Below are 26,155 nucleotides of genomic sequence, written 5' to 3'. Positions count from 1 at the left end.
GTATGCCAGGCACCAATCCTTTGCTATTGCTCTTCAAAAACAGACTTGATGACTATGCCGGGGGCTCAGAGGTTAGTGTAACATGCGTGGTCAAAGACATAGCAGGGAAGTACCCTCAGATTAACGCAAGGGCACCAAACTGGCAGTGCCAAGAGGTGGGGTCTGAAGGAGGGCTGTCCAAGGACAGGGCCTAAAAGGAGACCCAAGGGGAGGACCCCAATGCTAGCGAACCTTGGGGGTGGGTTGCTACCGGCAAACATTGTTCGGGGGAGTTCCCCAATGTCCATGAGGGGGTGTGGTATTTAACTTCATTTTGAGAACGGATTGCCCTTTAAAAAGGGAGTCCCGATCTTTGTGGAGCTGGGTTAGCTTTAGGCCGCACCTTCATTAAGGCATAAACTCTCCCCCCCTCTAAAAAATGGCAAAGTTTGGGAAGATCAAGATCATGATCATTTTTCAACAAGAAACACCTCGGTTTTCAGTCAGAACCTGAAACTACCTTTTCTATTACAATTCCGCCTTCTGTCTTTTAAAAAGCTGACTACTTATCACAAACAAGATTTAATTATTTCCACCTTGTGCGGTAATGATCTTGTGTTTTTGGATTTTAACTGACCTTGTTTGAACACACTGGAAACAGAAGAAGCAGCAATTCAATCCCCAGCAAACCCTAAAATTATACCCTTTTCCTTTTTAAGTGTGACTTACTCTGACCAGCATGTAACTTTACTGAAGCAATAAAGAATAATTGACTGTATTAGAAAGGGAAGAAACGTACTTGAGTAAGTCCACAACTGCTGGTTAATCAAGAGTGAAAAGGCGTTAATTTCACAACTGTTTAATTATTAAATCATTGGCAAAATCACAAGACTGGTTTGGGTTAAGCAAGCCAACAGCCCATTTGATCAGTTTCTAGCAGAATATCAATTCCTTCCCATGACAACAGTTCACTGTTTCTAAAATGAGGCCTGGGCTCAAATGCCCGTCCAGGCAACCCATTCCAGGCGCTGGTGTAAAGGCCATGATGTCTGCTCGAAGGTACTCTCGAGGATAGTGTTTTTCCTCTCGTTTTCTGAAAGGCAAATATCAGCCACTTTTTTCTCACTGCAACAAGCCAATTGCAAATATGTCTATGTTAAAGCAAAGGCACAAAAAAAATCTCATTATATTTCTTGCTCTATATATGTGTATAAAAAAAAACTATCTTGGGGAGGGTGGAAAAGAAGAAATGAATCAATGACATCCCATTGTCTGGAAGGAACAGGCAATGCGCAGACAGAGCAAAAACACCAAGTGGCTCATCGCCAAGTGATCTTCAGCCAAGTCATTTGCATGTTGATGACAGATAAACGCTGCACCTGATGAAAAGATTTCATATCAAGCACAAAAGGGTCAAATTAATTTAATGCTAAATGACACACTAGGCTGCTGATTTTTTCTTTTTTTCTTGTGCAATAGTCTGTGTGCATATTTGGAACTCATGAATAACAAACATACGGTTACAGGTTTACTTTCATGTCCCGTATTAAATCTGACAGGATTTCACACAAAGCACAACGTGTGGCTCATAAAGCTTTGAGCAAAGCAGGAAGCAAGGCTTTCAAAATACTCAGAATACTATAATCAAAACAAGAAATGAAGATGAAGCACACAGAAGGGAAGATGCATAGTCATGTTCACCCCTTCTGGGGTTTGTGTGTGATTATGCTCGCATAATTCTCCATAAATTAGCCTTTATCTCAAACCTCCTGCTGAGTTCATATGCTTCCTGACTGATAGCAAGTGAATTGTAGAGTAAGTTTTCAGACTTTTATTGCATGCTGTGCTGTTTCCAATAACAGGGCTCTCACCCGAACCGACTGGAGTTTGAGCTGCAAATAAAGGGGTTTATTTGCTGCTCGCAGAGCATTCTGGGTCTGCCTTGGATGTATTGTCTTCAAAAAATGTGGCACAAGAGATTTCAAGTCCTTTTTTAAATTGATAAATCTTTACCTTACTCTTACTGCACCCTAAGGAAATTTAAACTCAGAGAAACACTGGAAATCTTTAAGCGAGCCCAGAGGATAAAAGGTAAAACATGGAGATTAAGAGCCGTCAGTTCTGTCACTGTAATTGTTATTAATGCTGCATTATCAATTAGTGCAGTCAGGAATAACAGAAAAATCACTTGGCTTGCAAGGGAAAAAAGCTCTCTTAAACCAAGGCTTGGGCATTTACCAAGCTTCTAGTGTCCCAGGAGTATCACGGACATTCAGTTACCCACTTCAGTTAATCAACATCATTCTCAAGCTCTGCCGCCTGTAACAAGTGGCAAGGTTCAAAAAATCTATTCTGAGCCCGAAGCATCGAAGAGTTTTTACTACGGGGTGACTGTGCTCGCCAAATGTTTCATCTGGGTTTTCTTGTTCGCTTGATGTTCCATTCCAAATCTGCCCCCACCCTCCCCAATCCCCACATCCCAGCACCTCCTCCTCCTCGCATTTAAATTCCTTGTTGCTTGCTTCCTCATTCCAGGCATGAGGATTTATGGTACAGGCTTCAATATGGGCCGAATGGACACTGCACTTCCTCGTGTGGCTTCTGCGGATCCTGTTCCTTGCACAGATCCTGCCAGGGAGCAGTTCACAATCAAGCTTTGTTCTCCTCACCGGCGTGTGTGTGTGTGGGGGGGTTTGACCGTGCAACCCCGGAGGCAAAAGTGGCTTTAACATATAGACATAGGTATTGGCTGCCATCGGTTCATGAACCTATCGCCCGCTGACTGAGGAGTTCGAACAAACAGGAACAAACCTCTGCAGCTTTATCTCTGCACTCAAACAAACAAAAGTTCACAAAGGTGAAGCGATATCAGGAATAAGTTGAGGTAAAAATTGGCAACAATTGGTAACAATTTACCTCAAGCACAGTAAAAGGGCCCCCCATCACCTGACCACTGAGCAGTAATTGTTGGTATTTCTGTGCATGCCCTCCATTAGCAATGTAAATTCTGATTGCAACGCACAAAGAGCAGACCATAGTAAGACTGCATGCTGATCAGAGTCCCGCAGGCACCAAGATACAATAATCCACACTCAGTGCTGCAATCTCCCAGCAGTTCATAATAAAAGTAAAAAGAAGAAGAAATATAGACCTTGCATACATCGCATCTTTCACAATCTCAAGATGTCCAAAGCACTCAAAGTTAATGCAGAACTTTTGAAGTGCAGTCACATTTGGACAGTAGTGTTGACAAGTGAACATACGAATTAGGAGCAGGAGTAGACCATTCAGCCCCTTGATATTGTTCCGCCATTTGGTAAGGTCTGATTGTGACCTCATCTGCACTTCCCTGTCTGCCCCCAATAACCCTTTGACTTCCTTGTCAATCTAGAATCTATCTAACTCAGCCGTAAAAATATTCAACCACCCTGCCTCCACCGCTCTCAGGAGGGGTGGAGGGGAATGCTGTCGTTTTCCTTAACTTTGCAAGTTGCTGCGGCACGGTGTCACAGTGGTTAGCACTGCCGCCTCACAGCTCCAGGGACCCGGGTCACTGTCTGTGTGGAGTTTGCTCTTTCTCCCCGTGCCTGCTTGGGCTTCCTCCGGGTGCTTTGGTTTCCTCCCACAGTCCAAAGATGTGCAGGTTAAGTGGATTGGCCATGCTAAATTGCTCCTTAGTGTCCAACAAGTTAGGTGGAGTTACTGGGTTACGGGGATAGGGTGGAGGCGTGGCCTTAATTAGGGTGCTCTTTCCAATAAATGGGTCATTTTAACTTTGGCAGCCTGTGATTAGTGGGGTGCCGTAGGGAGCGGTGCTTGTGCCTGAACTGCTTATAATATATATCAATGGTTTGGACATGGGGGAAAATGTAATATTTCCAAGTTCACAGATGATACAAAGTGAGGTGGGAACGTCGGTTGTGGGGAAAATGCAAAGCAGCTTCAGGAGGGTTTGGGCCGACGAATGACTGGATGAGAATATAGCAGATGGAAACATAGGAGTTTATCAACTTTGGAAGGAGGAACAATTGCGCAGAGTATTTCTTAAATGATAAGAGATTAGAAAGTGTACAAAGGGACTTGGATGTTTTCGTCAATAAGTCACCAAAGATTAACATCATGGGCATCATTCTCGGACCCCCCAGCGGGTCGGAGAATGGCCGTTGGCCGCCGTGAATCCCGCCCCCGCCGGTTGCCGAAGTCTCTGGTACCGGATATTCGGCGGGGGCGGGAATCGCGCCGCGCCGGTTGGCGGGCCCCCCCGCTGGATTCTCCGGCCTGGATGGGCCGAAGTCCCGCCGATAAATTGCCTGTCCCGCCGGCGTAAATTAGAGTACCTATTTACCGGCGGGACAAGGCAGCGTGGGCGGGCTCCGGGGTCCTGGGGGGGGGGCGCGGGGCGATCTGACCCTGGGGGGTGCCCCCACGGTGGCCTGGCCCGCGATCTGGGCCCACCGATCCGCGGGCGGGCCTGTGCCGTGGGGGCACTCATTCCCTTCCGCCTCCGCAACGGTCTCCACCATGGCGGAGGCGGAAGAGACTCTCCCCACTGCGCATGCGCGGGAAACTGTCAGCGGCCGCTGACGCTCCCGCGCATGCGCCGCCCCGACATGTCATTTCCGCGCCAGCTGGCGGGGCAACAAAGGCTGTAGCCGCCAGCTGGCGGGGCGGAAATCCTTCCGGCGTCGGCCTAGCCCCTCAATGTTGGGGCTCGGCCCCCAAAGATGCGGAGCATTCTGCACCTTTGGGGCGGCGCGATGCCCGTCTGATTGGCGCCGTTTTGGGCGCCAGTCGGCGGACATCGCGCCGTTTGGGGAGAATTTCGCCCCTCGTTTCAGCAAGCTATTAGGGAGGCTAATGGTATTTTAGCCTTTATCGCAAGAGGGTTTGAGTACAGGAGTAGCAAAGTACTGTTTCAGTTGCATAGAACCTGGCTAGGCACACCTGGAGTACTGTGTTTTGCTGCCTTTACCTTAGGAAAGGTATTATTGCCACAGAGGGAGTGCTGCAAAGGTTCAGCAGACTTGTTCCTGAGATGGCCGGACGGTCTTATAAAGAGAAAATGGGGAAACTGGACCTGTGTTCTCTTGAGTTTTAAAGAATGAGAGCTAATCTCATTGAAACTTACAAAATACTTAAAGGGACAGACAGGGTAACAGGGTACATGCAGGTTAGATATTTTCTATGGTTGGGGAGTCCAGAACCAGGGGACACAATTTCAAAATAAGGGGGAAGCCACTTAGGACTGAGATGAGGAGACATTTTTGCTCAGAGGGTTGTGAATCTTTGGAATTCTCTACCCCAGAGGGACTGTGGAAGCTCAGTCATTGAGTATATTGAAAGCAGATTTCTAAATACTATGAGGTTAGGGATATGGGGATAGTGTGGGGGAAAAAGGCATTGAAGTGGATGATCAGCCATGATTGTATTGAATGACAGAGCAGGTTTGATGGATGAATGTCTACTCCTGCTCCTATGTTCCCATGTTCCTATGATAACACCGTGCTTCCAGGTCTCAGGATCACCAGATGAATGGGAACCCAACAGCAGCTATTAGGCAGCTGGCCCATTGTTTTGGAATGCTCCTATAGTGAGGTCTCCTGGATGATCTGCTGACTCCCAGCATAATGCACTGACATCTCAGCTACTCAACTACCCACATGTATCACCAGGTGTCCTTGCAACAAGTCCCATTCCCCTATCACCCCGGCTCATGTGCATTGGCTCCCAGTCAAGGAACATCTTAATTTTAACATTTTCATCCTCGTTTTCAAATTCCTCCCTTCCCAACCACTGTAATCTCTCTCCAGCCTCACAAACCTCCCATATGCCTGTGCTCCTCTGATTCTGGCCTTATCAGCATCCTGATTTTAATTGCTCCACTGTTGGTGCCTGTGCCTACAGCTGCTTGGAGCACTCAAGCACTGAACTTCCTCCACTACATCTCTGACACTCCTTTTCTTCCTTCAACCCACTCCTCTTAACTCTTTATCAGGCTTTAGGCCATCTGCCCTGGTATCACCTTAAGTGGTTGAGTGATTTATAATGCTCCCATGAAGCACCTTGGGATCTTTTGTTATATTGAAGGGGCTATATAAATATCTTGTTGTTGGCGCTTTTCTTCTGAGAACTACACACACAATTGGATGTGTGTGCAGTTGCACAATGTGATTGTGGAAAAGGGGTGATAGCGAATCGCAAACCTGGTTTACATCTCTCCGGATTTTTTTTAACTCGATAGACCTTGAGAGTGAATCTGAGCTGAAATAAAGGGCTTCAAAAACAAGAATCAAATTGATGGCCACGGTCGTGGACTCCTGCCACAACCGACCCCAACAACTGCATTCCTGTTGCTCCTCCAGAACTTTCAGTCATTACCGCAGTGCTGCAGCACAGCTCCAAGGAAATTCCCAGGCAAATCGTTACGTGCTGCCACTTCAAAAAATTTCCAGGGCTTCCTGCCGGCGGGATCTTCCGTCCCATAAACGCTAACCCCTCCCCGCTGCCGTGGCAGGTTCCCTGGCGGCAGAGCGGCAGGACAAGCAAAATGCCATGGACATCAGCAGGATCGGAAGGTCCCACCAGCGGCCAATGGCCGACTGCCTCCACAACCGGAAAATCCGCCCAATCTTTGAATGCTCCCAGAAAGAAATGGTATCAGTAATTCAAGGTAAAAAGTGACATAACACGGAGTTCTCAGGACGCAGAGTACTTTTCTCTCACTGGATTTCCTTACGCTTTTTTGTTTTCAAACCTACGGCCTATAGCATTTAATAGTGACAGCAAAGTCAGGAATACATTACTGAACGTTCCAGTAGCTGGAACCTCATGGGAAGGTTAGATGAAGCAGTGGCTAAGGTTCACAAGGAGCGTGACACATCATATTCCCCATGGGTTGCACCTTTGGGTGGGCGGATGGAGATTGGTGAGGCAACAGAATTGACCAAATGAGTACCAGTACGATTTATTTTGCTGCACATTGTAATTACGGACAAAGATGCCATTGCAGCTGAGAATGCACTCCTGACACATGACAGTGTCTCCTTAGAAATAATAATTGGTTTGATGTCTGGCGCTCACTTGTTAAAGGTAGGTTCAGCTGGGTCATGTTTCTGGGTAACGAAACGATGTTTTTATGCTAATGCCAAACCATTTTGCAAATGTCAAACATGGCATAAATGCCAGCAGACGAGGCACTGGAGATCTGCGAGGTAACTGTAGGTTGCGCTTGGCAGAGCAGTAAAGCATTTAGCGGGAGAAAAATGATCAGTTGAGTACACTACTGTGGAGATAATGGATAGTGCAGATTGCAGATTATTGGCACACTGTCGCTGCCAAACGTTAAATTACACCTCCCTGTATCACTCTCAAAATTGCAGTTCTGAGCACAGTGAAAGACTTATGGTGTGTTCTGATGGCCTATTTGCATATCAAGTTGATGATTATTTTGCAACTTGCAAGCAATGTTTAAAGAAATGTTTCCCAAGATGAATCTGACTGACCAGCTGAGTTGTGGTCCCTAGGAGTGCTTTCTGTTAACAACCACAGCACTGTCTTCTGATGTTTTGGCTGGCTGTAATAATTGAGCTCACTGAGGGTACAATAATAATAATAATCTTTTATTGTCACAAATATGAAGTTCCTGTGAAAAGCCCCTAGTCGCCACATTCCGGCGCCTGTTCGAGTAAGCCGGTACAGGAATTGAACCCGCGCTGCTGGCCTTGTTCGGCACTACAAACCAGCTGTCTAGCCCACTAAGCTAAACCAGCCCATGCAGGTCAGGCAGGGCTGATTTGAGTTAAAGTTAAGGCTCTATAATAGGCCTTCAAGACCTTGGTCAATATGTGAGTTGGTAAAGGAATTGACAAAGCTTTGATTAAAATAAGGAGGTGTATAAGGCTACTATGTTTTGGGACTGTATGTTTAAATTTAGGGTAAAATGAAGGAGGGGACATGTGAGGTGTTTGGAAATCTGCCTGGAAGTAAACCTGGGTAATTCAGTATTAGACATCAAAGGAAGGCACAGATTGTTTTACTGGAATGACAGACAGCATTTTCGCAGGAGGCTCCGTCTCAACAAAGGGACGGTGGGACACCAGTGTCATGTCCTCACGGACTTGGCACCGTGTGGAAGAGGAAGATACCCGCTCCCGGTGGCCGGCAAGGTCAACGCAGCCCTGAACTTTTACGCCTCGGGATCATTCCAGGGCTCGAGCAGGGACTTGTGTGGCACCTTACAATCTACAGCCCACAAGTGCATCCGTGAGGTCATGGATGCCCTGTTTACACGGGCAGCACTCTATAAACTTTGACATGATGGGCGGCATGTGGCACAGTGGTTAGCACATTGGGACTGCGGCGCTGAGGACCCGGGTTCGAATCCGGCAGTATGGAGTTTGCACATTCTCCCCTTGTCTGCGTGGGTTTCACTCCCACAACCCAAAGATGTGCAGGTTAGGTGGATTAGCCATGCTAAATTGCCCCTTAATTGGGGAAAAAATAATTGGGTACTCTAAAAAATGTATTAAAAAAAAAAACTTTGACATGGACCAGGCCCAACATGGTGCCCGGGCAGCAGGATTCTCCGCTATCATCGGGATGCCCAGGTCCAGGGGACAGTAGATGGTACGTATGTCATCTTGCGTGCACCGAGCTGTCAGGGAGTGCCCTACATCAACAGGAAGGGGTCCACTCCCTGAACGTCCAGCTCGTGTGTGACCACCAGCTCAATATAATGCACGTCTGTGCACACTTCCTAGGGAGTGTGCACGACAGCTACATCCTGAGCAGTCAGACATCCCCGGCCTCTTCGATGGACATCCCAGGATGACCAGTTGGCTCTTGGGGGATAAGGCATACCCACTGAGAACCTGGCTAACGACGTCAATACAGAGGCAGGTGACGGACGCACAGACCCGATACAAGGATGCCAATGCGACCACTCGGGCTGTCACTGAGCGGTGCATTAGAATGCTCAAAATGCGGTCCCATGCATTGCAGTACACCCCCCCAGAGGGTCGCATGCATTGTGGTGATCTGATGTGACCTCCACAACCTGGTACAGCAGCGTGGCGATGTGCTGGAGGTGGAGGGGGAGCAACATGCGGTCACCGAGGAGGAGGAGGACGAGGAGGTGCCGGGCCAGGAAAGCGAGCACAGGGAGGATCTGCATGACCAGCCGGAGCATGGAGGACAGGTGTGGGTGGCGAGGGTCCGGCAAGCCCAGAGGGTCAGGGAGGCCCTCATCCTTGCCCATTTCACATAGGAGGTGGCTTTGTCCCTCATCTCACCCCCTTTCCCCCCCCTCACCTCTCCCTCCCCCCCATCCATTCCACCCGATCTCCACTCCACCCCTCACCACCCTGCTCCACCTTCCCTGGATCTGTGTAACATCAGTCCAGGGGGACTTCCGGTTGCGGCGATGCAGAGCTATGCCGCACGATTCGGCAGCTCCTGTTTTTACGGACTTTCGGGCTCTTTAGAGGAGCCCCAACGGGAATTTTTTGAAGACGATCTGTGGGGAAGGGAACAGTGAGGTCCCCCTTCACCTTTTATGGACTGGACCAGAAGAGAAACGGCAAAAAAAGCGGCATTGGAGCAGCGGGAGAAGCGAGGGAAGAAAAACAAAATGGCAGCGGCCGGGGACAAAGCGGAATGCGAGCCGGAGCTGCAGGAGTTCATCAAGCGCTGCTTCGAGGAGCCGCGGAAGGAGATGCTGGCGCCTATGCTGTCAGCGACTGAGGGACTAGGGATGTCCCAGAAGGCCCACGAGGTAAAGATCCAGGAGGTGCAGAAAAAAGTCAATGAGAATGAGGACGAGATCTTGGGCCTGGCGGTGAAAGTGGAGGAGCACGAGGCGCTGCACAAGAGGTGGGCGGGAAGATTCGAAGACCTGGAGAACAGGTCGAGGAGAAAGAATCTGCGGATCCTGGGTCTCCCTGAAAGAGTGGAGGGGGCCGATGCCGGGGCATATGCGAGCACGATGCTCGAGTCGATGATGGGCACGGAGGCCCCTTCGAGGCCCCTGGAGCTGGATGGGACACACCGGGTGCTGGCGAGGAGGCCCAAGGCTAACGAGCCGCCAAGGGCGATTGTGGTGAGGTTTCACCGTTTCACGGACAGAGAGAGGGTCTTGAAATGGGCCAAGAAAGAGCGGAGCAGCAGGTGGGACAATGCGGAGATCCGAATATACCCGGACTGGAGCACGGAGGTTGCAAAGAGGAGAGCGGGTTTCAACCGGGCCAAGGTGGTGTTGCACCGGAAAGGAGTGAGATTCGGAATGCTGCAGCCAGCGCGATTGTGGGTCACATACAAGGATCAGCACCATTATTTCGAAACGCCTGATGAGGCGTGGACCTTTATTCAAACCGAAAAGTTGGACTCAAACTGAGGGTTTGTGAGGGTGGGGGTGGGGGGGGGGGGGGGGGGGGGGGGGGGTGGTGTTTGATGGTTGTTGTATATAGGGTGTTTTTTTTTTTAATAAATGTTTTATTGAAATTTTTTTCCCAAACAACAATTTTTCCCCTCTTACAAAGCAAACGCAACAATAATACAGAAATTTTAAACAATACACAAGTAACAAAACCCCTTTATCTTTGACCTAAACTAAACCCCCTCCCCCTGGGTTGCTGCTGCTGGTCATCTGTCTTCCCTCTAACGTTCCCCTAGGTAGTCGAGAAATGGCTGCCACCGCCTGGTGAACCCTTGAGCCGATCCTCTCAGGGCAAACTTTATCTGCTCCAGTTTAATGAACCCCGCCATATCATTTACCCAGGCCTCCAGTCCGGGGGGTTTCGCCTCCTTCCACACGAGTAGGATCCTGCGCCGGGCCACTAGGGACGCAAAGGCCACAACGTCGGCCTCTTTCGCCTCCTGCACTCCCGGCTCTTCCGCAACTCCAAATAGAGCTAACCCCCAGCCTGGTTTGACCCGGGCCTTCACCACCCGCGAAATCACTCCCGTCACTCCCTTCCAATACCCTTCCAGTGCCGGGCATGCCCAAAACATATGTGCGTGGTTTGCCGGGCTCCCGCCACACCTCCCACATTTGTCCTCCACTCCAAAGAACCTGCTCAATCTTGCTCCCGTTATGTGTGCTCTATGTAGCACCTTAAATTGAATCAGGCTAAGCCTGGCGCATGAGGAAGAGGAATTTACCCTGCTTAGGGCATCAGCCCACATACCCTCCTCTATCTCCTCCCCTAGTTCTTCTTCCCACTTTCCTTTTAGTTCGCCCACCGACTCCTCCCCCTCTTCCCTCATCTCTCGGTAAATCTCTGACACCTTGCCCTCTCCGACCCACACCCCTGAAAGCACCCTGTCCTGTATCCCCTGTGTCGGGAGCAACGGAAATTCCCTCACCTGTTGTCTAGTAAATGCCCTCACCTGCATATATCTCAAGAAATTTCCCCGGGGCAACTTATACTTTTCCTCCAATGCTCCCAAGCTCGCAAAAGTCCCATCTATAAATAAATCTCCCACCCTCCTAATTCCCAACTGGAACCAGCTCTGAAATCCTCCATCCATTCTTCCTGGGGCGAACCTATGGTTGTTCCTGATTGGGGACCCCACCAGGGCTCCCCGCACCCCTCTCTGTCGCCTCCACTGTCCCCAGATATTCAATGTTGCCGCCACCACCGGGTTTGTGGTAAACTTTTTAGGTGAGATCGGTAGCGGCGCCGTCACCAGCGCCTCTAAACTCGTCCCTTTACAGGACTTTCTCTCCAGTCTTTCCCACGCCGCTCCCTCACCCTCCATCATCCATTTACGTATCATTGCCACATTGGCGGCCCAATAGTAATCGCCCAAGTTCGGTAGTGCCAATCCTCCTCTGTCCCTACTACGCTGAAGGAACCCCCTCCTTACTCTCGGAACTTTCCCTGCCCACACGAAGCTCGTGATGCTCCTGTCTATTTTATTAAAAAAGGTCTTAGTGATTAGTATAGGGAGACATTGAAATACAAATAAGAACCTCGGGAGGACCATCATCTTAATTGCTTGCACCCTGCCCGCCAGCGATAGAGGCTGCATGTCCCACCTCTTGAAGTCCTCCTCCATTTGTTCTACCAACCGTGTCAGATAAAGTCTGTGCAAGGTTGCCCAGCTCCTAGCGATCTGAATCCCCAGGTATCGGAAGTTTCTTTCCACTTTCCTTAGAGGCAAGCCTTCTATCTCTCTACTCTGGTCCCCTGGATGTATCACAAATAATTCACTCTTCCCCATGTTTAGCCTATACCCCGAGAAATCCCCGAACCCCCTCAAAATTCGCATAACCTCTATCATTCCCCCCGCTGGGTCCGACACGTATAACAATAGGTCATCCGCATATAACGAGACTCGGTGTTCTTCTCCCCCTCTAATCACCCCTCTCCATTTCCTGGAGTCTCTCAACGCCATGGCCAGAGGTTCAATTGCCAACGCGAACAACAATGGAGACAGCGGGCATCCCTGTCTTATTCCCCTATATAGTCGGAAATACTCCGATCTATGTCGACCTGTAACTACGCTTGCCGTTGGAGCCCCATAAAGAAGTCTAACCCAGCTAATAAACCCGTTCCCAAACCCAAACCTCCTTAACACTTCCCATAAATACTCCCACTCCACCCTATCAAAAGCCTTCTCTGCGTCCATTGCCGCCACTATCTCTGCCTCCCCCTCCACTGGGGGCATCATTATCACCCCTAATAGTCGTCGCACGTTAACATTCAGTTGTCTCCCTTTTACGAACCCTGTCTGGTCTTCGTGCACCACCCCCGGGACACAGTCCTCTATCCTCGATGCCAGTACCTTTGCCAACAATTTGGCGTCCACGTTCAACAATGAAATGGGTCTATAGGACCCGCACTGCAACGGATCTTTATCCCTCTTCAAAATTAACGATATCGTCGCCTCCGACATCGTCGGGGGTAGAGTCCCCCCTTTCCTGGCCTCATTGAACGTCCTCACCATCAACGGGGCCAACAAGTCCATATATTTTCTGTAATACTCCACCGGGAACCCGTCTGGTCCTGGGGCCTTCCCTGCTTGCATGCTTCCCAGTCCCTTAATAACCTCGTCCACCCCAATCGGTGCCCCCAGGCCTACCACCCCCCGCTCCTCCATTTTCGGGAACCTCAGTTGGTCCAGGAACTGCCGCATTCCCTCCTCTCCCTCTGGGGGTTGAGACCTATACAGTTCCTCATAGAAGGTCTTGAACACCTCATTTATCTTTCCTGCCCTTCGCAATTGATGAGCCAACAGGCGACTCGCCTTTTCCCCATATTCATACCTCCTCCCCTGTGCCTTGCTCCACAGTACCTCCGCCTTTCTGGTGGTCAGAAGGTCAAATTCTGTCTGGAGTCGTCTCCTCTCCCTGTACAATTCCTCCTCCGGGGTCTCTGCAAATTCCCTATCCACCCTTAAAATCTCCCCCAGTAATCTTTCCCTTTCCTTGGCCTCTGTTTTCCTTTTGTGGGCCCCAATGGAGATCAGCTCTCCTCTGACCACCGCTTTTAGTGCTTCCCATACCACTCCCACAGGGACCTCGCCGTCGTCATTGACCTCCAGATATCTCTCAATACACCCCCGCACTCTTGCACACACTCCCTCATCCGCCATCAGTCCCACATCTAATCGCCAGAGTGTTCTCTGCTCCCTTTCCTCTCCTAATTCCAGGTCCACCCAATGTGGGGCATGATCCGAAACCGCTATGGCTGAGTACTCAGCTTCTTCCACTCTAGAGATCAACGACCTTCCCAAAACAAAAAAATCTATCCGGGAGTACACTTTATGGACATGGGAGAAGAAGGAAAACTCCCTAGCCCTAGGTCTAAGAAATCGCCATGGATCCACTCCCCCCATTTGGTCCATAAACCCCTTAAGTACCTTGGCCGCTGCCGGCCTTCTTCCGGTCCTTGAGCTGGATCTATCTAGCCCCGGGTCCAGCACCGTATTAAAGTCCCCTCCTAAAATCAAGTTTCCTACCTCCAGGTCCGGTATACGCCCCAGCATCCGTCTCATAAATCCCGCATCGTCCCAGTTTGGGGCATACACGTTAACCAACACGACCTCCATTCCCTCCAGCCTGCCACTCACCATTACATATCTACCTCCGCTATCTGCTACGATGTTCTTTGCTTCAAATGCGACCTGTTTCCCCACCAAAATGGCCACCCCTCTATTCTTTGCGTCCAGTCCTGAGTGGAACACCTGTCCCACCCATCCTTTCCTTAGCCTAACTTGGTCCGCCACCTTTAGGTGCGTCTCTTGGAGCATAACCACGTCTGCCCTTAGTCCTTTCAAATGCGCGAGCACTCTGGCCCTTTTTATCGGTCCGTTCAGGCCTCTCACTTTCCACGTGATCAGCCTCACTAGGGGGCTACCTGCCCCCCTCCCGTGTCGACTAGCCATTACCTTCTCTAGGCCAGTCCCATATCCCGCCTCCGCGCTCCCGCTCGCTCCCCCAGCGTCGCACACCATCCCCGCCCACCCACTCTTTAGCCATTTCCTTTTGGATTTCCGCAGCAGCAACCCAGTTGTCCCCCCTCCCCCTCCCTCCCCCCCTCCCCGCTAGATCTCTTTCTAGCATGATTGCTCCCCCCATATTACTTCCGTAAGTCAGCTGACTTCAACTGACCCCGGCTACTCCTGCTCACTCCTCGACCCCCCCCCATGTGGGGAACTCCCATCCTTGCGCCTGTCTTCCCGCCTTATTCTTTCTGGTGCGGGAACATCCCTTTACCTGACCCGCCTCTTATGGCGCAGCTCCCTTTCCCCTCCCCCTCCCCTTCCCCATTCTCCAACTATGTCCCGTCTTTCCCCCCTCACCGGCGCCCACATTTCCCCAATGTCTCCCCCCTTCCCTGTTTACTTCTCAATTAACTTCCACCGTAACATTAACAATAACATTTCCTGCAGCATCAGTCCCTCAGTTCCGATCCAATTTCTCTTCTTTGATGAAGGTCCATGCTTCCTCCGCCGTCTCGAAATAATGGTGTCTCTCCTGATACGTGACCCATAGTCTTGCCGGCTGCAGCATCCCGAACTTCACCTTCCTTTTATGCAACACCTCTTTGGCTCGGTTGAAGCTCGCCCTCCTTCTCGCCACCTCCGCACTCCAATCCTGGTATACCCGTACCACTGCATTCTCCCATCTGCTACTCCGCACCTTTTTAGCCCATCTCAGGACCTCTTCTCTATCCTTAAGGCGGTAAAATCGCACGATTATCGCCCTGGGTGGTTCTCCCGCTTTTGGTCTTCTCGCCGGAATCCGATTTGCCCACTCCACCTCCAAGGGGCCCGTAGGGGCCTCAGCACCCATCAGTGAGCTCAGCATCGTACTTGCGTACGCTCCACAGTCCACTCCTTCCACACCCTCAGGGAGACCCAGTATCCGAAGGTTCTTCCTTCGCGCTCCATTTTCTAGGGCTTCGATCCTTTCAGTACACTTTTTATGAAGTGCCTCGTGCGTCTGTGTCTTAACCGCCAGGCCCAGGATCTCGTCCTCAATATCTGTCACCTTCTGCTCCACCACACGGAGCTCTGTCTCCTGGGTCTTTAATGTCTCCTTGAGCCCCTCAATTGCCTGTAGCAACGGGGTCAGCACCTCCCTCTTCAGCAGCTCCACGCACCGTCTCACAATTTCATGCTCAGGCCCCCATGTCGCCTGCGCTTTCTCCGCCGCCATCTTGTACTTCTCTCTTTCTGACCCTTTGGTCGACGATTCCTCGCGCTGCAGCCGCCGCCGCCGGTTTTTCCCTCCTTCGTTTGGGGGGGACTCCCTTCTCACACGCCCCACACCGGGTTGCGTCGTCGAAAAATTCCCCGTTGGGGCTCTTAAAAGAGCCCGAAGGTCCGTCGGAGCTGGAGCCGCCGAAGCGTGTGGCTAGCTAGGCATCACCGCAACCGGAAGTCCCTTCAGTGGCCTTGATGAGGTCTTTTCACAGTTGTTCCCTCTGCTGCTAGAATTCACTTTTGATACAGGCCCTCAGGTCAGCTTGCAGCTTTAAGCTTGCCCTTCCCCCGCCTGCATGCTGGAAGAGGCCCTGTTTATCCTGCAGTTGCAGCCAAATCTTTTACTGTTTCTGCGTGTGTCTGGCAACCAAGAGACATACCCTTCCTGGGGGACACTGTCGGGGGAATATTGTAGCCTTCTTCCCACACCGGGAAATGTCAAACAAATGCCGTGGGGGCCCTGTAAAAGAGCCCAAAAGTCCGTTCCAAGCAGGAGCTGCCGAATATGCGACCTAGCTCTGCATAGCCGCACCCGGAAGTCGTATATAGGGTGTTAATCACGCGCAGGAAATGTTACATGGGCTGGGGGAGAGAGGGGGATGGCGATGGGGGAAAAGAGACAAGGCTGCGACAGGAGCTGCACCAAAGGGGGCGGGGTAGGCTTAGGAAAGCGCGGGGTTTTTCCCACGCTAGGGAAGAAAGGCGGGAGGGGGAATGGAGGAACGCACACTGATTGGGAGATTCCCACACGGGGAGGTCAATGGGACAGCGGGGGAAGCCGGGGTCAGCAGGTGTCAGCTGACTTACGGGAGTGATATGTGGGGAGCAAAAAAGCTAGACACGGGTCTAGCGGGGTGGAGGGAGGATGGGGGGGGGGGGAGAAAAGGGTTGCTGCTGCATTGGCCAAAGGGGAATGGGACACAGAAGAGGTGGTTGGGGCGGGGGTCTCCCGGCTGGGGGACTGGAGGGTGAGGGCGGCGCGGACACGGGACTGGCCTAGAAAAGGAGGTGGCTAGTCGGGGGGGGGGGAGCCCCCCAATCCGGCTGATGACGTGGAATGTGAGGGGCCAGAATGGGCCAGTAAAGAGGGCCCAAGCGTTCGCGCACTTAAAGGGACTGAAGGCAGACATGGTCATGCTCCAAGAGACACATTTGAAGGTGGCGGATCAGGTCAGGTTAAGAAAGGGGTGGGTAGGACAGGTATTCCATTCGGGGCTGGACGCGAAGAACAGAGGGGTGGCAATATTGGTGGGGAAGCGGGTGTCGTTTGAGGCCAAGAATATTGTAGTGGACAACGGAGGGCGATATGTGATGGTGAACTGTAAGTTGCAGGGGACGTGGGTGGTATTGGTAAATGGATACGCCCCGAACTGGGATGATGCCGGATTCATGAAGCGCATGTTTGGGCGCATTCTGGACCTGGAGGTAGGAAGCCTGATAATGGGTGGGGATTTCAAGACGGTGTTGGACCCAGCACTGGTTCGCTCCAGATCTAGGACCGGAGAGAGGCCGGAGGCGGCCAAGGTGCTTAGGGGGTTTATGGATCAGATGGGGGGAGTGGACCCGTGGACGTTTGCCAAGCCGCAGGCCAGGGAATTTTCTTTTTTCTCCCACGTGCACAAAGCCGATTCCCGGTTAGATTTTTTTGTTCTGGGCAGGGCGCTGATCCCGAAAGTGGAGGGAACGGAGTATTCAGTCATAGCCGTTTTAGATCACGCCCCACACTGGGTGGACCTGGAGTTGGGAGAGGAGAGGGACCAACGCCCGCTGTGGCGGTTGGATGTGGGAATGCTGGCAGATGAGGTGGTGTGTGGGTGGGTGAGGGGGTGCATCAAAAGGTACCTGGAGGTCAATAACAACAGGGAGGTGCGGGTGGGGGTGGTATGGGAGGCGCGGAAGGCGGTGATCAGGGGAGAGCTAATCTCCATTAGGGCTCATAGGGAGAAGATAGAGGGCATGGAAAGGGAGAGGTTAGTGGGGGTGGTTTTAAGAGTGGACAGGAGATACGCAGAGGCCCCCGAGGAGGGATTACTTGGGGAAAGGCGACGTCTCCAGACGGAGTTTGATCTGTTGACCACAGGGAAGCCAGAGGCACAGGGGAGGAAGGCGCAGGGGGCGACCTACGAGTATGGGGAGAAGGCTAGTCGGATGCTGGCACACCAGCTCTGTAAGAGGATGGCAGCGAGGGAAATAGCTGGAGTCAAGGATGGAAGGGGAGCCACGGCGCGGAGTGCGACAAAAATAAACGAGGCATTCAAGGCCTTCTATGAGGAGCTGTACAGATCCCAGCCCCCAGCGGGGGAGAGGGGATGAGACGATTCCTAGACCAATTGAGATTCCCGAGGGTGGAGGAGCAAGAGGTGGCTGGTTTGGGGGCACCAATTGGGTTGGAGGAGCTGAGCAAGGGTTTGGGGAGTATGCAGGCAGGGAAGGCCCCGGGACCTGACGGGTTCCCGTTGGGAGTTCTACAGGAAGTACGTAGACCTGTTGGCCCCGCTACTAGTGAGGACCTTTAATGAGGCAAGGGAGGAAGGGACCCTGCCTCCGACAATGTCGGAGGCGACGATTTCTTTGATCCTAAAGCAGGACAAGGACCCACTGCAATGTGGATCGTACAGGCCGATGTCGCTCCTCAACGTGGATGCTAAGTTGCTGGCAAAAGTGCTGGCTAGGAGGATTGAGGACTGTGTCCCGGGGGTGATTCACGAGGACCAGACGGGATTTGTAAAGGGCAGGCAACTAAACACCAATGTGCGGCGGCTCCTAAACGTGATAATGATGCCATCGGTGGAGGGAGAGGCGGAGATAGTGGCAGCTATGGACGCGGAGAAGGCCTTTGACCGAGTAGAGTGGGAGTATCTCTGGGAAGTGCTGCGTAGGTTTGGGTTCGGGGGAGGGTTTATTAGCTGGGTTTAGCTCCTTTACAGAGCCCCAGTGGCGAGTGTGGTTACGAATCGGCGGAGGTCGGAGTATTTTCGACTGTACCATGGGACGAGGCAGGGGTGCCCCCTGTCCCCCCTGTTGTTTGCATTGGCGATTGAACCCTTGGCCATATCATTGAGGGAGTCTAGGAAATGGATGGGGGTGGTCCGAGGGGGAGAAGAGCATCGAGTGTCGCTTTATGCGGATGACCTGTTGCTGTATGTGGCGGATCCAGTGGAGGGGATGGTGGAGGTCATGCAGACTCTAAGGGAGTTTGGGGATTCTTCGGGCTATAAGCTCAATGTAGGGAAGAGTGAGCTTTTTGTAGTACAGGCAGGGGACCAAGAAAGGGGGATAGGCGATCTACCGCTGAGGAGGGCGGAGGGGAGCTTTCGGTACCTGGGGATCCAGATAGCCAGGAGTTGGGGGGCCCTACATAAACTGAATCTGACAAGGTTGGTGGAGCAGATGGAGGAGGACTTCAAAAGAGGGGACATGTTACCGCTCTCGCTAGCGGGTAGAGTGCAGTCGGTCAAAATGGTGGTCCTTCCATGGTTTCTCTTTGTGTTTCAGTTCCTTCCCATCGTGATCACCAAGGCCTTTTTTAAGAAGGTAGGCAGGAGTATTGTGGGGTTTGTGTGGGTGAATAAGGCCCCGAGGGGAAGGAGAGGGTTTTTGGAACGCAGTAGGGACCGAGGAGGGTTGGCGCTGCCGAACCTATGGAGCTCCTACTGGGCAGCAAATGTGGCGATGATCCGTAAGTGGGTGATGAATGGGGAGGGGGCGGCATGGAAGAGGATGGAGATGGCGTCCTGCAAAGGAACGAGCCTGGCGGTGCTGGTGACGGCACCGCTGCCGCTCTCGCTGTCAAGGTACACCACGAGTCCGGTGATGGCGGCAACGCTAAAGATCTGGGGCCAGTGGAGACGACACAGGGGTGCAATGGGAGCCTCGGTGTGGTCCCCGATCAGGGGTAACCATCGGTTTGTCCCGGGGAGGATGGACGGGGGGGTTTCAGAGCTGGCATCGGGCGGGGATTAGAAGAATGGGGGACCTGTTCATTGATGGGACGTTTGCGAGCCATGGGGCACTAGAGGAGAAGTTTGAGATACCCCCGGGAAATGCTTTCAGATACATGCAGGTGAGGGCATTTGTGAGGTGGCAGGTGAGGGAATTCCCGTTGCTCCTGGCACAGGAAATTCAAGACAGGGTGATCTCGGGTGTATGGGTCGGGGAGGGCAAGGTGTCGGCAATATACCAGGAGATGAAAGAGGGGGAAGCGTTGGTAGAGGAGCTGAAGGGTAAATGGGAGGAAGAGGAAGGTCTGTGGGCTGATGCCCTAGGTAGGGTTAATTCCTCCTCCTCGTGTGCCAGGCTCAGCCTGATACAATTTAAGGTGGTCCACAGAGCGCATTTGACGGGGGCGAGGTTGAGCAGGTTCTTTGGGGTAGAGGGCAGATGTGGAAGGTGTTCAGGGAGCCCGGCGAACCATGTCCATATGTTTTGGTCATGTCCAGCACTGGAGGGGTTCTGGAGAGGAGTGGCGGGAACAATATCTAAGGTGGTGAAAGTCCGGGTCAAGCCAAGCTGGGGGCTAGCAATATTTGGGGTAGTGGACGAGCCGGGAGTGCAGAAGGCGAAAGAGGCCGGCATTCTGGCCTTTGTGTCCCTAGTAGCCCGGCGAAGGATCTTGCTAATGTGGAAGGAGGCGAAGCCCCCCAGCGTGGAGGCCTGGATAAACGACATGGCTGGGTTCATTAAGCTGGAGAGGATACAGTTTGCCTTGAGAGGTTCTGCGCAGGGGCTCTCCAGGCGGTGGCAACCGTTCCTAGACTATCTCGTGGAGCGTTATATGAAGGTCGGTCAGCAGCAGCAGCAACCCAGGGGGGGGGGGATGTCCTGTGAAGGGGGGGGGGGTGGAAGGGGGGTCTGCCTAGGGGGTATTTGAGCAAGAGAACACATGAAAGATCTGGAAAACTGGCATGCATGGGAGGGAGCCAGTGCACAAAGCTCTGTAACATATCGTTTTACCATGTATATATCTTGCTTTGTGCGTTTTCTTTCTATTTTGTTACGAGGGGGGGGGTTTTATTGTTTGTAAGGGTGAAAAATTGTGTTAAAAAACTTTAATAAATAGATATATTTTTTAAAAACACATCATTCCAGGGTGACAGGGGGTGGGTGGGGGGAGGGTGCCGCAGCAGGGGCCGGTGTAAACCCACCCTTGCACGCCGCTGAGTTCGTTAAATTTCTTTAGTGCCGGTCCTCCTGGTGTCCGCTGCCACTTCCTCCCGGCAACATTGGCTGCTCTGTGGCTGACCTTCCGAGCCCCATGGGGGAACAGGGCAGCCCATCTGGTATCGACCGCGTCCAACAACCTGGTGGGGTCGGCATCCCCGAATCTTGGGCTGGTCTCCTCGATGACATGGCTGCGTGTTGTGTGAGGTTTGCTCAACAGGATCCGTCTAAATGCTCCTCCCCTTTGTTGGCCGTTAGATGGCGGCGTATCCTTGTGAATCAGCCAGTGGAACCATCATTTGTGGTGTGAAACCCGTGGGGCCTCGTTAAGTGTACCAATTAAAGTTTGTAACGAGTGAATGCTTCACCGGATTGAGCGTTGGGAAGCTCGCGACAATTCCCGCTCACTACCACACTTCAAAACCTTGACATTAAATCGCGCCTGTAGACTCATTAAGTCACAGAGGTCTACAGCGTTTCTGACTGTTTCCTCTGTCTATGTCCCTCATAATTTTATACATCTCAATCATGTGCACAGTGGTTAGCACTGTTGCTTTACAGCACCAGGGTCCCAGGTTCGATTCCCAGCTTGGGTTACTGACTGTACGGAGTCTGCACGTTCTCCCCATGTCTGCATGGGGTTTCTCCGGGTGCTCCGGTTTCCTCCCACAAGTACCGAAAGATGTGCTCGTTAGGTAATTTGGACATATTTCCCTCAGTGTATCCGAACAGGCGCCAACATGGGGATTTTCACAGTAACTTCATTGCAGTGTTAATGTAAGCCTGCTTCTGACACGAATAAAGATTACTATTATGTACCCCTTAGTCTCTGCTGCTCCAAGGAAAACAATCCCAGTCTATCTCTTCATAACTAAAACTCTCCAGCCCAGGCAACACCCTGGTCAATCTCCTCTCTATTTTTTCAGCGCTATCACATCCATCATACTCTAGCTGTGGCCTAACCAATGTTTAATACAGTTCCAGCAAAACCTCCCTGCTCTTAAACTCCATGCCTCGGCCAATAAAGGCAATTATGCCATATACTGGGCAGCATGGTGGCGCAGTGGTTAGCACTGGGACTGCGGCGCTGAGGACCTGGGTTTGAATCCTGGCCCTGGGTCACTGTCTGTGTGGAGTTTGCACATTCTCCCCATGTCTGTGTGGGTTTCAACCCCACAACCCAAAGATGTGCAGGTTAGGTGGATTGGCCACGCGAAATTGCACCTTAATTGGGGGAAAAAAATTATTGGGTACTCTAAAAAAAAAATGTAAAATTATGCCATATACCACCTCAACCACTTTATCACCTGCCCTGTTACTTTAAGGCACTGCTGTACATGTACACCAAGGTCCCCTGATCCTCGGTTCTTCCCAGGGTCCTGTCGTTCATTTCAATTGCCTGTTTGTTCTGCCCAAGTACACGTCTCATTTATCTGGATTGCATTCCATTTGCCATTATCAGCCCATCTGAACAGCCCGTCTATGTCCTCCTGTAATCTAAGGCTATCCCCCTCACCATTGACGACCCTACCAATTTTCGTATCATCGCAAACTTACTGATCAACCTTCTCACATCCTTGTATATACTTTTTAAAGAGTACCCAATTCTTTTTTTTTCTCAATTAAGGTGGCTAATCCACCCCACCCTGCACATCTTTTTGGGTTGTGGGGGTGAGACCTACGCAGGCACGAGGACAATGTGCAAACTCCATACGGACAGTGACCCGGAGCTGGGATCCAACCAGGGTCCTCGGAACCGTGAGACAGCAGTGCTAACCACCGTGCCACCACGCTGCCCCTTTCCTACATTCATATCTAAATCATTTATATAAACCACAAACAGCAAGGGCCCCAACACTGATCCCTGCGGGACCCCACTGGGCACAGGCTTCCAGTCAGAAAAACACCCCTCGATCATCGCCCTCTGCTTCCTGCCACTCAGTCAATTCTGGATCCAATTTGCCAAATTTCCTTGGATCCCATCTTCGCTATCAGTCTCCCATGTGGAATGTTCTGAAAGTTCTTGCTGGAGTCCAAGTACACTACCTCAAATGCATTGGCCTCATCAATACACTTAGACGCTTCTTCAAAAGATTCAATCAAAGTTGGTCAGACATGACTTCCCCTGTGGCCAGAGGGGAATTGAAAATTACTGCTAGCGCCCCCACTATTTCCTCCCTTGCCTCACTCAACAGCCGAGGATATATTTCATCCGGCCCTGGTGATTTATCTCCTTTTAAGCCTGCCAGACCAGTCATAACCCCCTATTTTGTTTAATCTAATCCTCCTTCTCCCCAATTTCGAAACCCACATCACCCCTCTCACTCATGAACACCGATACAAAGGTGTTGTTGGAGCTCTTCTTCGGTTAGAGGGTAGGCCGAATGAAGGAGTTAAGCTCCCTCCTCCATGTGGTCATATAGAGTGGCTTCCTGAGTGCTGCCCTTTTTGTAGTCGGGTGTCCTCTGGGGAGACAGAGTTTTCGTCTTTGATGAGGCCACGCTGCTCTGCCCCAAGTAACCTTTTTGTTATGGCAGCGATGTTGGTCCGTGTCTAGCATTCTTTGGCTAATCCCGGTATTCCTCTCTTATGGGGGTTTACATAGAAGATAGGAGCAGGAGGAGGCCTTTTGGCCCTTCGGCTCTGCTCCGCCATTAATCACGATCATGGCTGATCATCCAACTCAATAGCCTAATCCTGGTTTCTCCCCATAGCCTTTGATCCCATTCGCCCCAAATGCTATATCCAGCCGCCTCTTATATTCTTCTCCTTACTTGGATAGGTAGCGTGCAGTTTTAGGTCCTGTTATGCATATTGTGTCTTCTGGCTTTCCCTTATCGTATCGGAGGGGAGGGAGGGGGAGAATAGTATATCTCCCAAGACACCCAGTTGTTGGATGTTTTGTTGATTCTCCTTCTCCTTGATGATGGGTCTCCTCGGTTGAGGGCAACATGGATCTTCTAGAGTCGGGAGGGCTGGTGCACTGCCTTGGATGTGGTTGGCGAGGAGTAAGTCTTGGATCCTTGGTTTGCTGACTCTTATGGGTGAAAGGGCGTGAGGCCCAGGATATTGTACTGTTGCTGGTATCCTGTTGCCCCTTATGCTTTGGATGCTCCTTCTTGCTGGGATGTCCTGACAGGCTGTTTCGATCGAGTAGCTTTCTTCCTTTCCTTTTGGTTTTGGGGTGTGGGGCATGTGCCAAGGGATCCCAGGCTCATAGCTGTGTCCTGGTTCCTACTAACCTGTCACCCTCTGCTCCTGGTAGCTTTGTTTCTAATCCTGTCACGGTTAGCGTGTTGGGAGGCACTGGCCGCATTGATTCTAATCCGTATGAGCATTTGCTGGTCCTCTCCATATAAATGATCATTCTGTATACTGTGTCGGAGTTTTGGGTTTTGTTACGTCTGGTGGCAATATATAAAATATCCTCTTAGATTTAGTGCCCTGACGAATTATTTCTGTTACTTGTGACTTCCGTTATTGTGGGGTTAAAGAATTGGTGACTGGTTTCTGCTAAGGTACAGACAAGTCATGAATCCGAGGAGCAACGGGCGTCACAATGTGTTACAGATGCCTTTGGCATGGCTGGATCTGGGGGAAATATGTTCTGGTACATGCCTGAACATGACGCGAAGATCTTATCCTGAATTCCCATGGGCGATACGCTCAATCGGCATGTGGGAAGGTGTAAACCCTTGTTAAAATGGAAAAGCTGGGCAGCATGGTGGCACAGTGGTTAGTACTGCTGCCTCACGGTGCCGAGGTCCCAGGTTCGATCCCGGCTCTGGGTCACTGTCCGTGTGGAGTTTGCACATTCTCCCCGTGTTTGAGTGGGTTTCGCCCCCACAACCCAAAAGATGTGCAGGGTAGGTGGATTGGCCACACTAAATTGCCCCTTATTTGGAAAAAATTAATTGGGCACTCTAAATTTTAAAAACAAAATGGAAAAGCTTTAATAAAAGTATATATTTAAAAAAAATTATCAGTCTCTCTGGGGATTGTAATACTTCCCACTCCAACTGGTACCACTCCGAGTGGTAGCCTCTGATTTGTAACTTCCACTGTTTGAATCCTGTTCAAGAGACTTGAACATATTATCAAGGCTGATATTTCAGTTCTGAGAAAGTGATGCACTGTCGGAGATGCTGACTTTCTGCTGAGACTGAAACCGAGACCCCCCCGTCTGCCCCCTCAGGTGAATATGAAAGCTCCCGTGGCACTGTTTCAAAGAAGAGCAGTGGAGTTCTTTCTCATATCCTGGCCAGTATTTATGCTTCCCTCAACATCATAAGAACCCATTGGCTGGCCATGAATAATTTGTTCTTTGTGGGCTTGCTGTGTGCAAACTAGCGGCCGTATTTCCTGAATTACAAACTGTGGCTACGCTTCGGAAGCACATTGTTGGCTGCAAAGCGCTTCGGGAGAGCCTGAAGCAGGGAAAGATGCGACATAAACCAAGGTCCCAGGTTCGATTCCCAGCTGGGGTCACTGTCTGTGCGGAGTCTGCAGTTAGGTGGAATGGCCATGCTAAATTGCCCATTTAGTGTCTGTAGCACCGGAGGTAGCCCTCAAAGCATGCCAGCCAGTGCTTGAAAATAGATGTCGAGTTAGCTGCTTGGGGTGCGATGCGCAGGCACTCCGGGGTGATTCGGAGCACCATGTTCCCACGTCGTTTTCTTCAATTTAAATTCTGCTTAATAAATTTTAGCACCGTCAATATGACGCGAGGCAGGTTGAGGTAATGTCAATTGAAGGCTTTAAGCAGAACTTTATCCCCAGCAGCGTGGTTGCAGAATGCAGCTGCTGAGGGAAATGGAGGGAAAAGCTGGGTTCTTATACCGGCATTTCTGGGTGGAGTCCAGTAGGTGGCAGATCCTATCAGGACCTGGCATCCCTCCACCAATAGCCTGTCGACACGTGGTGTACTGTATTACCCCTAATACATACCACCACAGTGTCCAACAAGGTTAGGTGGGGTTACTGGATTATGGGGATAGGGTGGAGGGTGCTCTTTCCAAGGGCCGGTGCAGACTCAATGGTCCGAATGGCCTCCTTCTGTAAATTCTAGGATTCTATGCTAAAGGTGCCGCCTGTGAGGTAATGCATTTTGGAAGGTCTAATGCAGGTGGGGAATATACAGTGAATGGTAGAACCCTCAAGAGTATTGATAGTCAGAGAGATCTAGGTGTACAGGTCTACAGGTCACTGAAAGGGGCAACACAGGTGGAGAAGGTAATCAAGAAGGCATACGGCATGCTTGCCTTTATTGGCCGGGGCATTGAGTATAAGAATTGGCAAGTCATGT

General features: G+C 51.2%; 1 protein-coding gene across 29 annotated transcripts in view; it reads right to left on the bottom strand.

Moving 5' to 3' along the window:
* Positions 1–26,155, bottom strand: part of LOC140429166 (teneurin-3) — a 3,593,949-nt gene that overhangs the window by 266,844 nt on the left and 3,300,950 nt on the right. The window lies entirely within an intron of this gene.

Source organism: Scyliorhinus torazame, chromosome 9, assembly GCF_047496885.1.
Source record: "Scyliorhinus torazame isolate Kashiwa2021f chromosome 9, sScyTor2.1, whole genome shotgun sequence".
NCBI lineage: Eukaryota > Metazoa > Chordata > Chondrichthyes > Carcharhiniformes > Scyliorhinidae > Scyliorhinus > Scyliorhinus torazame.
This window is presented reverse-complemented; position numbering and strand designations above follow the sequence as displayed.